Raw genomic sequence first — 17,985 nt, forward strand, 5'->3', positions numbered from 1 at the left:
ACAAAATGTCCCTTTATTTAGTCATAATTAGTTAATAAAACAACAAAAAAAATTAAATAGATACCTGACTAAACAAAACAAAAATTAGTCACACTTTTCACTAATTTTCTGAGAGAATAAAATGACTGGCTTAGTCCTCTGTGTTAGGAAATGCATATTTTTTTAAGATAAAACAAAGCAAAACAAGAATAGTCCTTATCGAAACTATAATACTTAGTAAAATAAGTGACAAAAACATGGCAAACCAATAATTGGTATCTATCTATCATAATTCCTCTTTAGCAAACTGGCAAAAAATGCAAATGTATTCATATTTTTAATTCTTTAGACATGATAGTGAATATAAGACAAACTTGCATTGAAATCTTTCATGTTGAGACACTTCATGTACCTGTGAGAGCACTTTTATGAATGTCTATTTTGACCAGCTGTGTAACACCAGAATGTCTTGTAACTTCAGTCACTGGATAATGTAGGTACCCTTCTGGTGAGACAGCATTTTAGTCTTAGAAATTGTTGCCTGAGGGGGTATATTAAAAAAGTAACACACATTTTCTGAAGATCAGCGCTGAACAACTAAGAAGTCTACAGCAAGTAATGAATACGCAGTCAAAGTCCCAACCAATATATGCCTTTAAAAAAAATAATAAAACAATCCCTTGAAACTTTTGTGTAAAGCGAGGAAAAAAGCTTACATTTTCATATAATGATGCTTAGAGATGAACTTTCATTGGAGTCCCATATTAAAGAAAGGAAAGTAGAATTCTTTTAATTATTCCTTTCTGTTTATGCTTTATCTATGCTTTTCTAGGAGTTACAATCTAAAGCATCTATATTTCCAAAGTCATGATTGTACTCTTAAAAGAAGCAAATCCTTCATAATTTGAATTTTTTTGACCTTTATTTAAAATACAGTATACTTGTTGTATATTAAAGTTTAGAATTATGGTTACCTATTAAGGATAAAATGTATTATTAATTTAATTATGATAATGAACTGCTGACCATCTTCTTCCTTTTTCGTTCCTCATAAAAATGGAAAGTAGAGAAAAAACAAAGAACTGATGTGGAAGGAACTCTGATTCGTTGCCCTGGCTTCATAAAACTTTTACACTACACTGTTTAGAATGAAGTAACTGTTTGTTCCATCATATCATGCTTAAATCAATAGTTTAACAATCTAAATTCAAATTTCCGCTTTAATTAGCTAGATTATGAATGTCAGGAACATCATAAATTTTTACAAAAAAAAGAAAGAAAAAGCTTTTACCCATTTTTTAATACAAACACATAGAAAGACAGAAAATCAGAATAAATAAATGTATAGATATAGCAATGAATTACTTACCATTAGAATAGTTTACCACTTACATGAGAAATCCTAGTAATCAAATAATTTCATTCCTCTACCTTATGTACCAACTCACACAACAGAAACTTCTTTAAGTATATTGTTTTATAAATGTGAATATAATAAATGATTGACTTTATACATATAATACTGTTCGCTGTGGTGGTTTAACTGGAAATTAATTCTGGACAAATTCTAAAACGTGGTAAAATTACGTGGGATTTTATTCTGAAACCACCCCACTGATGAAGATGGAAACTGGTGAGGTCTTATCACTAAATTAGCTGAACAACTCTATTTTTCTTTGACTCATATGTTTGGAATACTCAGTTATTTGATTTAGTCTTAAGAATAATTCCTATGGTAGGTGTCTATGTTTATTAGTGTAGCAATAATTAAAAAAAATAATACAACAAAACAGGAAAGGTGAAGAGTTTAACTTTGAAGACAACTGAAATAATTGTCAGAAATATTGGTTGACTGGGAAAAAGTCTCCCAGGATGCACCAAGACAGTGAAATGTCTTTATCTTTCCAACATGGCCACTTTGTGTTTCTTCTTCTGCAAGAGGCAGTGAAAAATACTGGCATTTTCTAAGATAACCTTTGTGCAGGCCTTGCAACTTGCAGCCTTTCTTGCAGCCCTTATACCAGACTCTTTCCTTCTGCCAGAAACAACGTTTTAAGGTCTTTTACAGTTGTCCCAAAGGCCTCTTGGGACTGTTGGTGGTGAGGTGACCTAAGTTTCCAATATCCACTGGGCATATAGTGTGTTGCACAGTGAACTCAAACAATGTGTTTAATGCCAACATGCATCCTCTTAAGCTACACAAAGATTAGGAAAGCAGAAATCATGCTAAGCCTCTAAAAATGAATAAAATATCCATATATCTTGTAAGTAGAAATGTAGTTAAGAGGCCTAATGAAATATGGTAAGGAGACATGCTTCACAAAAGAGATTGTGAAACATTTAGAAAATATTGTACACGGACAGTTCGGCATTATTTTGTAATTTAGAGGTCTAGTCATTATTTATTTTCAAAATAACATAATTTTATATGTAAACACAATTTATAACACAATTTTTATATGTAAAATATGTATATCACAGGCACTAGCATGTGATAAAATGGATACAGATTCACAGATTGGACAGAGTTGGAAGGGACCTCTAGAGACCATCTAGCCCAACTCCCCGTGCCTAGAGCACATTACTCAGGACTGCATCAAGGCAGGTCTTGAAAATCTCCAGAGAAGGGGACTCCACAACCTCCCTGGGCAGCCTGTTCCAGTGCTCTGTCACCCTCACAGTAAAGAAGTTCTTCCTCATTTTTGAGTGGAACTTCCTATGTTCCAGCTTGTGCCTGTTGCCCCTCACCCTATCACTGGAAACCACTGAAAAGAGTCTGGCTCCACCATCCTTCATCTTGCCCTTTAGGAACTTGTAAACATAGATCAGGTCTCTTCTCGAGGCTAAGATACTTAGAAAAAAAATAAATCACCAATCCCTTAACTGCTGCCATAAAGGGTTAACCTAAATATTTTGCTACTTTAATATCTTCTCAAATGATCTCTGTTTATCCTGTTAACAATTGTGTAGCCTCATTACTACAGTTAATGAATTGAGCTTACTGTTAAGATGCTCAATGCAAGCTGCAAATAACATTGTGAATATTTAATCAACCATTGATCTCAGACAGCAAATACAAACATCAGTCAGTCATATCAGATCAGTCTTCATAGTTTCCTTGCATGCTATCAGTTACTTGTTGAATTAAAGATATTTTGCCATTTCAAAAAATCACAGAGACTCCTCTTCTGTAGGAGGAAGAGCTTCCAGCTCCCTTCTTCAACACCATTGACATCCACATCTGCCTGTTCTTGTTTAGTTCCTTTCAATCTACTTTTTCTCTCTGAAGAGGAAGGAACTGGAAGCTCAGTTTTATAGATTTCCAGATTTCTTTGGCACTATGTTACTAGTCCAGCTGCCCCTGTAGTACAGGGTCCATTAGAGGCTTGACTTCAGAATTAGTCCTTTTGATAGTTTAACAGTTCTGCCTATGGCAAAGCAAATGAATTCTGACATTCACTCCATCAGTCTACTACACATTTTTTATCTTCCAGTCCAGAACACATACATTATACTCTGCAAGAAATGAGCTTTTCACAGAATACGTTATCTCCTTGCTGCCTGATAGCAATGTTAATGACTCTGCTGATTCTTTGAAGTTGGAGAACTGAAAAGCCAGGATCCCTTCAAATCCAGGCATTTCAACACAACCATTCTGTTCTCTCAAGGACCTGTCTTATGTCCTACAATTATACCTATTTCAAAGGGAAAAAAAAACCTGTTTCATACCAGATTCTCCAAATGTAGTAGTAAGGTAACAGAAAAACAGTATCTCACCCCATTCATAAATAAGAGAGCATAGAATGCCAGGCTTCCCATTTGAATGAGATAGTCTTGTCTCATTCTGAAAAGTAACATAACGTTATGAAATTTTTAACAGAATAACAGAAAACAGAATTCTGTACATGACAATATTCCTTGGAAACATCTTTAAAATATTGAAAGGGGATGTGCTTTCTGAGCTGCAGTCTTCAGCTCCTGGTGATTATGACTTACATACTCATTGAACAGAAGGAGAGAAAGATGCGTTTAGTCTAGTTGTTAAACTCACTGAATATGAAGTCTGATATGATGACTTTTCATAAAACGCAGCAGGAGGAGTACTTAGGAACCCCTTATTGCACCAGAGTGTAATAGCAAATTGGCTTGAATTGCATTTTTTTAGGAAAGGAAATAGTTTTAAAGGTATAGAATTATAGAATCATAGAATCACTCAGGTTGGAAAAGACCTTCGGGATCATCGAGTCCAACCATCAACCCTACTCTAAAGTTCTCTACGCTGTATCCCCCAACACCACATCTAAATGACTCTTAAACACATTCAGGGATGGTGACTCAACCACCTCCCTGGGCAGCCTATTCCAGTCTCTGACCGCTCTTTCTGTGAAAAATTGTTTCCAAATGTCCAGTCTGGTGAGGAATGTCAGGGAATTCCTCATGAGCAATTTCCTAATGTCCAGTATGGTGAGGAATTGGTGAACGGTGTTTCCTCGCTATGAAAATGTTGTTGACATCCAGCTTAACAGCAACCTGTTAAGCCCAGAAATTTAGCTTTGACCTTTAAATGAAGTTACTTTACTATTGGATTAACCACCGCTCAAGCGCTATCTTCCAAAAATGTTGCTAGTCATGAATATTAAAATACCCAATGAAATTTAAATGGGTGATATTCAAGATTTTGAACAGAAACAGTTTTGCTGACTAGTGCCCAGTAGTGCTGTGCTAGAAAACACATAAATTCTGTCCTATTTTTAGCTCTCTTCACTGCTTAACAATTTTTACAGTATAGATTTAGTAGAGATACTGCTGTTTTAGACTTTTTACATTTAAGAATATACTCTGATCTAAAAATAGAGTGCAGAAAATTCATTTGTCTAACGAAGACATTTCTTTCATGGTAATTTTTTTTTTTGCCTTTGTTTCTTTATCTCCCTGGAATTGAACGAGATATACCAAAAAAGTAAGGAACTTTTCCACTGAAGGCATGTGTATGCCTTTCTTTCAGAAAGTCACTAACCATCATCAAACCACTGGATTTCTGAAATCTGATCCATTGCCAATAGATAATGATACTCTATTAGTACCAGTACTCTCTGCAAGGTGACTGAGGAACTTGGCTCTAAATGATGACAGAGATTTGCCCTATAGTACTTTCAGTGTGTTCTACTGCATAACAAGTCAAACAGGAAGACTTACACAATTGGCTTTTCAACGGTGAAAAGCTATGCTTTTTTATTTTAGAAAAAAAATATCAGTTGTCTGTCTTTTGCTTATATTAATGGATAAATATACAACTGTAGTTTATTATTTTTTGGTGAAATGGAAATGTCCGGATTCTGTTTAAAATTTTTAACTAAGCCTCTCCTTCACATTGGTCACATATTAATGTAACAAGTAGATATCCAATTAATTTTGTTTACCAGTTGATAGTTCTGATAAAACCATTAGAAATTAGTAAAAAAACCCAAGCCACTCTGTTATTGATCATTTTGAATGACATACAGACGGAGCATAAAATCAATCTAAATATTTTATATAGATGGAAATAAAAAAATCAAACCAAGTAATTTAACAATTAGATTGAACTGGCCTTAAAAATTAGAGCAGGAAAAGATTTGGTTGTCCATAAAGTAACTGGGCCTATTTTATTAATCTTTAGTTAGAGGGCCTTTAAAGCGTAATATTTTTCCTAAAAATATGTTCCATCATGGTGAAATACACAGTTTTGAGATTTGGGACTTATATTTCTTCTTGTTGTTTCCCGTGAATGTAGGTTTTGTATTTTACTTCTCCCTTTTCAGACCAAAATTAGTACTAAATAAGCAGAATGGACATTGGACAATCACATACTTTTAAGAAAATGGCACTATTTTTCAAGCTATTTCAACATAATGATAGGATAAATATTTTCACTGTTCAACTTCTGCTGTAGTTCTAAACAAGATTTTGAAGTATATTTCTGAGTATTTTCTTCAGGAAAAAGTGTAGAATTATACTTTTCTTGCAAAACACAGGACTGCAATTTGTCTGACCTTCTTTCTGTTTTCCATCTGCATACATTAAATGAATGACTCTCCATTTTGCAGCTGAGGGAAGCACAACTTTGAATGAAAAATGTTGCCATTAAAAAAGAGGGAACAAATTGCATAAATTATAAATGACCTGAAGAAGCTGAAATGTACTACCCGTGATACCCTGATTATACATGCATGGGTTTTTTGTCATTAATCCGACAAAATAGCATGGCAACCTATGGAACTCATGCAGATACAGATCTTTTGGTAAAGAAACAGAACTCCAAATGGATTTAAATTTATAGCATTACATTATTCTTTACAATGAAAAAAAAAGAAAAAGGCTGACTCAATTCCTGAGTTTATACTGTTAATTTTACACATCCATACAGCTGGTGTGTGCTTTATACTTTTGGTAAGTTTGTACTTTCTTGAAATATGTTAAAAAAAAATAAATAAATAAAAATTGATCCTTCTGGCTCTCTCCAAGCTAGCACTTCAGGTTGCACTGGATTATAAAGATTCCCATTTAAAAAAATCTGCTTATTGCAGCCTCAACTGCGTCAAAGAATTTGGCTAATCTTAAATCTATGAGTTTTTCAATGCTTCTTTGCATGCTTAGGCATTTTATGATTTCAGATCACTGAATGTTGATGCAACAATAAATCTCATGAATAAATTAACCCAGAGCTATTATTAAGTGCTTTTCATTTATGAGTAGTTAGGATTATTATAAGAACACACAGAATGTGCGGGCAGGCCACAGAATACCTTTCCAGAATTTTTTCACTGTCTCTATCAATTTAGAGCTCAGGAATTTAAATACCTGTCTTCTTGCAAGAATGCCTTCAGTTACTTTTTAGAAGTGTAAAATGTGGTAATGTGATTAGCTAGGTAGGGCACATATGAGGTCTCCAATGTGCAAAGAATCACACCTGTGGGTTTGAACTTGGGTTTTGGTGGTTTCATCTAATGTCCCAGGCTCCTCCACTGCTGAATATTTTTCCCAAATGCCTAACTGAAGTTGGGCATTACTCTATAGTGATTATCATCTGCTACGTTAATGCTGAGTCATTCGGAAGGTTGGGAACTCTCTGTTATGATTTGCAGATAGCTCTTGGCTGTATTGACATTAAATATAATTAGGTATTTTTTGAATATTTTCAACAGCATGTCAGTAGGTTTTATGTACAATTCAGGCAATGTTATTGAACAGTATTTTCATACAAAAGGAGATTTTTTGTCTTTTCACACTATATTTTAACAGATGAAGCATCTCACATTCTGCAAATGACAGGCACTTAGTGTTATTTCAGGTCTATGTCTCAATAATAAATTACTCCATCATGGTGCTTTTAACCAGTAGCGTTTTGGACACGCTTTCTTTTGGGAATGTCTCTATGAATACTTGAAAGTTGGACAAAAAAGCTTTTCTAAAATAGTGTTGCTGAGACTATTAAACTAGGATAATTTTCACACCACTCTCAAGCTCTTTATGTCAGACCAGAATTCAAGAATGTCTGAAAATTACATTTATTCACTTATATTTTTGAAGTGTTCAGGCTTTCACTGTGCCAAAGAGGAGCAGACTACTAGAGCTATTAATCTAGCAGACTACTAGAGCTTCTCTAGCTTCAGTGATTCCTCCACCATTTTCAAACTTCAGGGCAAAGGCATTTCTATTTCACCTTAACAAAGCAGTATCTGGGTAGCTCAAGTGTAACTGAAAGATATCGGGGTTTTTCATAGTAGTTAGGTGGAAAAAATTATTGCATTTATAGGCCTGGAAAAGGCTTTCCATTTAAAGCCTTAAGCTTCTGTTATAACAAGTGCTTACGTTTACACTCCAACTTCAGTAGAACCAATGCTACATCCTACTCTGACATATCAGTAAATTGGCAAATGGTAACCTCCTAGGAGCTGATAGGAAGCTAACCTCAGGTTCTTAATATGCCTACATAAAAGGCATTCTCATTGGTTTGGGGTTTTTTTCAGTCCCTTTGTCATATTAGAAGAAAATGAAGGTATCTGGGAAAGGGAAGAGGCAAATTATGGAACATGAAGTCTGAGTTACTAATGAAAATTAACGGATGTGAAATGTACTCCTGTGTTTGTGAACAATTCTAATGTGTTTATTAAAATTTAGGTTTATCCAAGTGAACATGCTTAATTTTTACTTGGTGTATGTATGCAAGTGAGTCTTATTTTCCCCCCAACCCTTTCCTGTGTATTTAAGAAAGTTTGGAAACAAAATAAACAGAATCTACCTAAACTTGTAACTGGTAAATAGTGCTTACTTTTAATTAATGGTATTAATCTTGGATGTATTGAGTCCAGATATCTCTGGGGAAATACAAGAAGAGAGCTAAAATACCGTGTTCATCACACAAAAGGAATCCTGAAATTACTCCTCTGTCATTTTAAACTTAATAAGGTATCATTTTTCTTAAACTTTATTAAGGTGACATTTGTAAAATAATATCATAACATTTAAAACTTCAAGCAGTTTCAAAGATAATGGTGGATTTTAATGAATTTTCTTAATTAAAAGAATAGTTAGTTGTGCCTGTTTTCAGTAAATTAATTAAACTTTTAGTCATTAAGCAAAAAGTTAATTCATTATTGAAGGATATAGGAAATGTAAAAAATCTGGCACGTGAGATAGATACCATACCCTAATCTATCACTTGTATTATGGAATTACATGCTTAAAAATGTTCTCAATAGTATAAAATGTTATAGAAAGTGCCTGGTGACTAACTAGGGGTATTTTTAAAACATTTTAGTTTGAATCATCTTCCCTGATACTAGAATCTTATAACTGGTGGTAAAAAATGAATTTTCCAAGTGAAATGCTAGTGGACAGCTTCTTAAAAAGAAAAAAAACTCATGAAAACCTTGTTCTCATTTAGCATTCACAGAATCAGGATAACAAGATTATTTTCTTATGAAGAAGAAAATATCTGAGTATTAGCACTATAGAGTATAGCCAGTATTTTTGACTGTACAAATGAGTAACTTGATTTTACTCAGCTATCTCAAGCCCTCTTTTGTCATACAGTTGCTCCGTTTCTCTTAGTGTAACTCAGTTTTTATAATACCTTTGTCCAGACTTCTAAAAATGTAGCGTAAGGTGACTCTACAGAGGAATTCTCTACCCAATGTCCTACTCTAATCTATTATCAGAGAGGAGAGGCAAATGAATGGCCCATAGTCTGCATATTAATCTAAATAATCGGGAAAGCAGATTTTGATCTATGTTCTTATTACCAAAGTTCTTACAGTGTTGCATTAAAAAAAAAAAAAAATGAGATACCTCAGTCTGATCATTTGCATGCTCTGCCTTATCCTTTTGTGTTAGAGAGAAATGTATATAGAGAAAAGCAATGCAATTTTAGGATGCACAGGTTAAAATTTTTCCTAATTATGTGGAGTATCACCATGCCTTGACCAGTCACTACTGCATGCAGCTGGCACCCTTGCGGTTGCTCCTGGTCCTTGTTGCTGCAGATATTTTTTAGGGGGGGGCATGACGAAGGAGGGCTTCAGTCCTCTCTGCTGATTGCTGGCTGTGCGGCTGGCGTGCTGCAGCTTGGACATTGCATTTTGGGAGTATGTGTCAGGAGAGGAAATTCAGTTAACAGCATTGTGAGTTTTACTTTAAGAATATTATTATTTATTTTTTTTTCTGATGAACAAATTGTCTTAGAAAACTGACACATATCAGCTTCTACTTCCTTATAGAAATAGAATCTCTTTTTTTCTCTACCTTTCTGTATTTGCTAACATAAGGAGAAAAGGTATTTTCTCCTTACCTGCAGGAAAGTGTAATGTGCCAATACAACGGTACAAACCCTGCCCTTGCTATCACTGTTGTAACACCAGCAAATACTACTGTGAAAGAACGCATATGTAGATATGAATATGCATATGCACAGTTATCTTTGTTAACGTAACCTTTTTCCTATTTCCTGTCAATTATGTTCATATGATGCTTCATGTTGGCTTGGATCAGGATATAAAAAACACCATCAAAACCTTGTAATCCAATTTATTGGTGGGTTTTGCTTAAAGTGGCTGCATTGATCAAAATATCACTTAAGGAGAGGAGATTCGGTTTGAAATAAAAATAGAGACTTCTGTAGCCATTGCTTTCCGTATGTTTTGCAATTAAGATAAATACTGTGGGATGCTCATCAAAGAGGTACCTAGTGGCTTCTACCATAAAATGCAGCTTTCTGATCAGACAGGATTCTAAATTACCTGATAATGTATTTTCTGTGACAGCAGATTCTCATAAGGTTGGATATTTACATGATCAGCTACATTTCTAACCCCTGCATTTTTGTTAACTGCATGATTCTACATGGTGTGGCTGCTTTCTGTTCAATGTCAGATAGCTGTATGAGTTCAAAATAATGATTCAATATCTCAGAGGAAAAAAAATGATTGCTTGAATATCCATCTTGTAAAATTTAATGGTTTTTCCTTTTACAATATTATATTATTGGCTGCAGTAGATTAGGACAACTTTGATAGAAGAATTGCACATAATTAAATTTTCATGTGTGATTCAAAGTGCAAAAAGATTAGAAGGCTATTAAAGAGGTGCTGGAACTGTCACACCATATCAGTAAAGTCTGCAAGACAGAGAGCACAAAAGTACTGATTTAGTGCAACATGTCACATTATTATAGCAATAACTACAAGGAAGATTCTATGGATGGGTGGGTGTCTATGCCTATGAATACTTGTAAAGATATTGTTGAATCCATTTTTATCTTAAAGGTGCATTCAAAAGTTGGGTTTTAATTATCTGTTTATTCAAATTGAATACTATGGAACTTTTGCATTAGTTTTCTCTAAGCTTGTTAATAGTTTTGTGTCATGGACGTTTATGAAGCATTAATATACTTCAGGAAATTTTACATTTTGGCAAGTAATATTTGCCAATTCAGTGATGAGGTGCAGGAGTCTGCAACTCCAGAGGTACAGCATTGTTCCTGTTTGTTCCAGACTAGGATTGCCTGGCAGTAGTTCAGCTCACAGGAGAAAAGGTGGGCCCATATTATGGCACCTGTTTTTCTAGCACATAGAGTTTCTATTTCCCTTGCAGAGTTAAGCTGATATTTAAAGCTGAAACATCGGTATGAACCCACTGAAAACTGTTTAATGTTTTATTTTGGGGAAAAAAAGTATTGCAATTCAGATAAAGTGTGTTTACTCTTCAAATATGATTTAATAGGTCTGTTCCCTAGAAAGGGATTTCTGAGTGAGGTCCTATGCAGTGTTTTCAGGAATGTATGCAGTACTAGGAATAATCCAAATTGCTATCTAAGAGAATCAGTGCAAAAAATACAAATTGATCCTTGAAAATAGTTACCAACTGTTTTTTTTTTTTGTGAGAGATTGGATTGGATCCAAGTGATAGGAAGGCAGAGCATCAAAATATATTTTTGTAATAACCCATGTATGTTGGAATAATCTTCAGCCATCATAATGGACAGATAGGATCTTTCCAAATGGCACTTGTGAGATTTGGTTGTGTCTCTCATGCTTGAGATCAGAGGCACACCTTCTAACAGCTGTGAAGCAGCAAATGAAATATTGACCATGTTATTGTGTCATTTAATTTGTAATGATTTTGAATACCTTTGAAATGCTGGACAAGACATGTGGCAAAATCCAATTGTGTCATTCCTTGTAATCTTAGGAAATAAGAAAAATCACAATATAGTGAGAATATAAAAAGTTAATGTAGTTTTCAAGAACTCGAGAACAAGCACATGTTGTGCCATAAGACTCTTGGGTCTCACAGCCTAGTATTTTTTGTGTGTGTAGCTGGAACCGATATATGTGTCCAACACTAAATGATTTATGAGGCGTTTATTACATTTCGCCTTTGTAGGATGGGTTAAACTTCATTTCAGAAACATATATCAAGTTATAAAAGTTATTAAAAAAATCCAAACCAACTTGCCAGTTGGTTTTGACCCGGGTATTTCTCCAATATGTAAAAAATGTAGGTTCAAGGTCATGCTTTAGAATTTAATTTCCTTGGTCACAAATTGAAGTAGAAAGAGTAATCTTGTTGCACCATTCAGCTCCCATCGAAACCAGTGGGAATTTTGCTATGCAACTTTAAGGGAATGGAAACAGGACATAGAAAAGTATCTGAATCAGAAAGCATAAATAAAAGAGTCATTCATCCATGTACCCAACCCTGCTTGAGGGAAGGTTTTGCATTTTGCTTGAAACAAAGTATTTGCCTTTATTTCACTTCTTGAAATGCGAACAGAAACAAATAAAAATGAAATAAATACTTTTTACCATCTTCTTACCTCATAAAACAGAGATATCATGCTTTAAATAGCCAGGGTTTTTTTTCTTTGTTTTTCTCTTATTTTTGGCATTTATTCTAGGAAAACAGCAAAAGGACAATTCTGACTCTGAAACTGTAGTATTAGGAGTAGAACCAAAATATGGAAGAGTAATAAATACGGAAGTTAAAGCTCCAAGTTTGGGATTTAAGAGATTTTTTGAAGTTTTTTTCTTGCCTGTGTCCTAGAAATCAAATAAAAGCTTGTTATGATTTCAAATATTGCCTAGAAAGGACCCTGAAATAATTCCTGAAAAGGGAAAAGCTGTAGAGCTTTATAACATTAGTAATAACTTACAAGTCCATTTTAAATTAAAAGTTAAGGACACTGAGTGTTTGTCATAAATGTAGTAATTTTCTTCACTTTGAACTGTGGTGTTCATCAAGGAGAGTGTTGGATGGTTGTCCTCTTTCTCTTACAGCTACTATGAACTTTCAATAGTAGCAGCAAAAGTGAACAGCTCTCAGAACTGAAAACTGCTGCAACTGAGAGTAGTATTTTACTCTCCTACCTTTTCAAATACTTTACATTCCTTGATGCAGTAACTGGTGGTGCATCTAGGCTGGCTGTTTGTTCTGTGGGTAATGATGCCACCTTACTCCAGTCTTAGATTTGGCCTAAAGCTAACATTTAAAGGTTTTTTTGGTAATAGTGGGTTTTTTTGATTGTTTGTTTGGGCTTTTTTGGGGTGTTTTTTTTTGTTTGCTTGCTTTTTGTTTGTTTGGTTGTTGTTGTTGTTTTTCCCAATAGGGAGATAGTTTCTTAACTTACTGCAGTTTGAACCTTTAATACAAGAATAAGATGCAACCAACTCAACAGGACGCTTCCCTTGTTCCTTGGCAGCATGTCCCCAGAACGTTACATTTCCCCAGGGAAAAGCTATGAGGCATTTTTATTGCCTTATGCAGTGGCTGGGTACTATGGCAACTATTTTACCAACCCTAACAATCCCCCAATATCCATTACATTGTAGGTGCATTTCTGGGTCAATTTGGCGTAGTTGCGTGACGTGACAAGAAATCTTTGACCTCATTCATTCACATTCATCAACAAATTATGTTTAGCTTAGTCCTGTTGTTTGGAACGTAAAGGGTATGCCTGTGTTGGACAGCTCTATTATATTGCTAAAAATCCAAAATAAATCTGAGATTCATATTCTTTTCCCATTCTAGAGCACTTTGGGTCATTTCTTAGATGGATTCATTCAGCGCGTTACTGAGTGAACAGCAAAACTCCTGGTTTTTGTATCCTGCAGGCAGGCAGCATTCTGCTTCTCTGGGGCCAGGTCTGTAATCTGTGTGAGGGAAGGATCATCTAACCAGTGAGGAGAGCATGTGGCCAGCAGCAGCCAGCCAGTAGACAGGTCCATATTCCCCGAGTAGAGAAAAATAAGGGTAATTTTCTGAGACCACAGCTACCATGCTCGTTGGAGGAAAGAAGCCATGAGGTAGCAAGGCAGTAGGCCAAAAAGCAGCAAGTCGAAAGCAGGCTACAGAAGGATGATTGATTAGAAACAAGCTGCCAAAAGATGGTCACGTGCACCTCATCACTGATGCTGCTACAACAACGGTAGCTGTAATATGAAGCACGTGTAAAGCAATGATGTGTGGTTGACACCATTACCTGTCGGGGGTAGAGCAGACTCTGCTGAGTGAATGGGCAGTTTGCCTTGACTTTGCCTACTGAGTGGTAGCAAAATGATGTGGCTTGCTTAGAAGAAGCATGTGTATACATGTGTGTGTGTGGAGTTACAAGGACATAGCAAGGGCAGGCACCACAGAGTGTCTCTAGCATCAGCTGTGCTCTCTCCTAAACTTGCGTGACAGGGTGTATTACCAGACAGCTATAAAGTGGCAGCAGACACGCCAGAACAGACGTTACTTCTAATCTCCTCTAACCTGGTCCAGCTTCTCTAACTCAAACAGCTGAAGTTTTGGCTTTCAGAAATTGAGCGCTGATCTTTTTCCAAAAAATTAGTTTTGAAATTGAGGATGCAATATGTATGCTGCTGACCTGAACATATGTTACAACCTGATAATAACAGAATCATCACTCAGCATCACTTCACAAATGAGTGTACTGCTTAATCTTTCTGTGCCAAATCATGGCTTCTTTAGGACTGCCTTATCACTCTGAGGCATTGCCTCTTCCTCCCTTACCATTAACTGTCCTGGATGATTACATTCCCAGAAAAAGAGCTACAGATTCACCTAGGTGAGAGGCTGAAGCTGGATGTGCAGGAGATTTGAATGGCCACGTGTATTGTCACTTTTCCAGAGCAAATTTTAAGCAAATCTGACATAGTCCTCTCCGAGAGTCCTTTGTGCAATGGCATACCAGTAAGAAAGTAAAAAAATAAAATAAAATAAATCATAATTGTTTCTCAATCAATCATAATTGTGGATAGGAGTGAAAGAGACAGGGAGATTATTAGTATCATTTCAACTCAAAACGCTCAGCAGGCACCTGGATATCAGTCACTCACATAAGAGTACAAGTAAAGTGTAATTCGGGTAATTTCAACTGCAGGAACAGAAAGCTATCTCATTCTAGTTTTGTGAATTTTTTATGATATGTTAATGACATTTATAAAAGCTATATGATAGCTGAACTTTTTAGTTGGTTTCTGATGCAAAGGCCTTAAATTTTAAGGTGAAATAACATTACCCCAGTACAAATCACAGTCAGTAAAATCTGCACAACCACGTGTACAGACACAGAATTTCATTAGCAGGACAGGGAAATTCTCTGTGTGTTGTGGGGATAGGCCACCAGCCAGAGGCACAAGCCCTTCCTAGCTGCTGCCTCAATATGTCTATTGGGATGATGACTAAAGCTTAATCTGAAACTCATCTTATTCAGTTGGACCCTTTCCCTTTTGGAGAAGCACCAAGTGCTTTGCACATAAATACCTGGCAGCAGGATTTAATTCATGTAGGTCTAACAGAATCCATCCTGGTTGTGTTTTTTTTTCAGCAAAGCTCCACTGCTAATATATATGGGGAACTAACATAGCTTGTTACAGAGTCTGTCTAAATTGCAGTCATGGCAGTGACAGCAATATATTTTAGAGATAGTCAAAGCTAGCTTTAAATTATCTCGCTCAGGTATAAATAGTAGTTTGTGGCAACAGAGCTCAGGGCAGAACAATCTCCCTACTTCTTGGGCAAAACCAAGTGTATTTATCTAAACTGGTGATTATTATCATACTGAATATGTTTTTTCTCCCTAACAAAGTTGGGAGTTAATTTGGGAGTTACTTGTTCATTCCCCATGAACTTGCATACAGCTTTGTACTCTGGCTAAGTATCAACCATTTTCCTAGATGATTCATAATTTATAATGTGGGACACTGCTCCAAGTTAAATTTAGATGTATTTTTGAGGCTCAGATTTAAAAATATGTTAATTTAAAAGTGTGGATTTTTATGAGGGAAAAATCCTGGGTGTCGACTGAGCTGCTGGTGACTTAAATCTCTCAAACCACTAAGCCCCACATAATCTTAAGAGCAATAGCTCTGCATTCAATTTGTTACTTCACAAGTCAGCATCTTCTCTGAGTAGTTCAGGAGGAATTATTTTAATGTCAGCTAACATGGAATTGCTGTATGTGTAATCCCCAACCAGTAAAACCCACATATCTACACATACATGCACAGCATACATTCACTAGTGACAGATCGCGATGGATATAAAGATCACAAGATTTTTCAGCAGTATTCTAGCAGGTTGTTGTCATCTTTGGGCCATCCCATTCTCACCATATCTATTAGATTGCCTACTGCTCACCTTGTGATGCTCTATTAGTCAAAACATCTCTTTGCCCATATATTCAAATGAACTGTAGAGGTTATTAACTTGCCCTTGGCAAAAAGATTTAGTTTTCTAGGGCAAATGCTTTTATAAATTCTGTGTGTGACAGTTTTATTACATATTGTAAATAGAATACCCTGCCAGATTTTTATGACAGCCATCACTAACTCATTCAGATCTTATTACTTTTCAACCCTTCACATACCTTGGATTTTATATTTTTTTTAATCTTTAACAGGCCTTGCTTTGGTCAGTGCACTTTTCTTACTTCCATAGCCAATGTTATTTACTAATATGACTTTTAAAAACATTTTTTATTAAGCCAAAGATTTTATCTTGCAGAAAATCAAGGCTGTATTTTGATTTGGCTCAGACACACACTAATTTGCACATTCTGCATTTATAGTGATAGACTCATTTAAGCTTGTACAGTCTCTGCTAGCAGTTAATATAACAGTTTCTGTGCTCAGCTGCATACCTACCCTGGGTCCCACTATCTCTAACTGAATGAGTATTCTACTAAAGGACTTCTGTTATTGACTTAATTTTACATTTTGTATTTCAAAACAACGTATGTGTTGTGAAAAGGAAAAGCACATGAGCCATGCTGGTGTTAAGACCTACTCAGATATAACTATATTTTATCAAGTCATTTCTCCCATCCTAAGGATTCTTTCAAATAATGAAAAAGAGCTGTTGAAGAGATTTTATTCAGATATGTAGTTTCCATTCCAGCAATGGAAATCTCATGTGTCCTAGGCCTTGTGAACATAAACAATAAAGACACCAGTTCCTATTTTAGCTTTGTTTTCCATTGAGATGACAAACATAACAGGAAGAGGAATGAAATGAGACTGGCTTTAGTAAAGATACAGTAAAAGTGAAGACTAATGATTTTCAAAAGTATACAAGGGACAAAAACCCTAAATGCCTAAAATTTATAATCCGTTTTAATACTCTGACACTTTTGACATGTTACCTTCAGTACCTTCAGTAGCGATTTAAAATAAAGCAAAGCTTAGTCGCTGGAGAGTCTGCCAGCAAGAGGGCCAAGCCGCCTTGTGAGGGGTGTTTCACTACTGGGGGAAGCAGTCCAAGGCTGCTTGGACTGCATCAGTGCCAAGGCTGAGGAGTGCAGGAGTCCTTCGCCTCCCCCCCTGCTCCCCTCTGGCTATAGACCTTGGCACAAGACTCTTCTCTTGTGTCTTGGTAAACCAAGTCTTAACCCTCCCTGGGGATGTTATATAAGGTCAGATTGGAGGGATGGTTCATGCAGTCGTTGATTAGGCAAAAATGATGGAGCTTCCAGTTCCTGAGGGTGGTAGGAAGGTGGTGTGGCTGGCTGTAAAAGCAGGAAGGATTCAAGTCCCTTCTGGTTTTCTGCTGTTGCCAGATAGGAGACATCTTAAAACCTGCAGTTCTGATGAATCAGAAAAAAACTCCTTTTAATAGGGAATTTTGAATTAGCTATAATGAGGCTTCATTTGGAAATTCACTATATGTTGCTACTTTATGTTTCTGCAAGTATCTGAACTCAGATTCTTATAAAGGAAGGAATCAGGTGATTTGCAGTTTTAAAGTTGTATGTTTTGCTGTCTCGGCAACTTACAGTAGTTGGGTCACATTATGATAATTACCCTATTTATAAGTTAGCTAACGGAGTTCTTTGTTTTAAGCACTATAAATTCTAAAATTAGTGAATAAAGCTAGAAACCCATTTTCAGATCCATTTATATGAAAGGTGCTATATAATTTTAAAGCTATTATAAATGATTGAAAGATGTTTTCACAACTGCTGCT

This window comes from Calidris pugnax, unplaced genomic scaffold (genome assembly GCF_001431845.1).
Source record: "Calidris pugnax isolate Ruff unplaced genomic scaffold, ASM143184v1 scaffold95, whole genome shotgun sequence".
In the NCBI taxonomy this organism is placed as follows: Eukaryota; Metazoa; Chordata; class Aves; order Charadriiformes; family Scolopacidae; genus Calidris; species Calidris pugnax.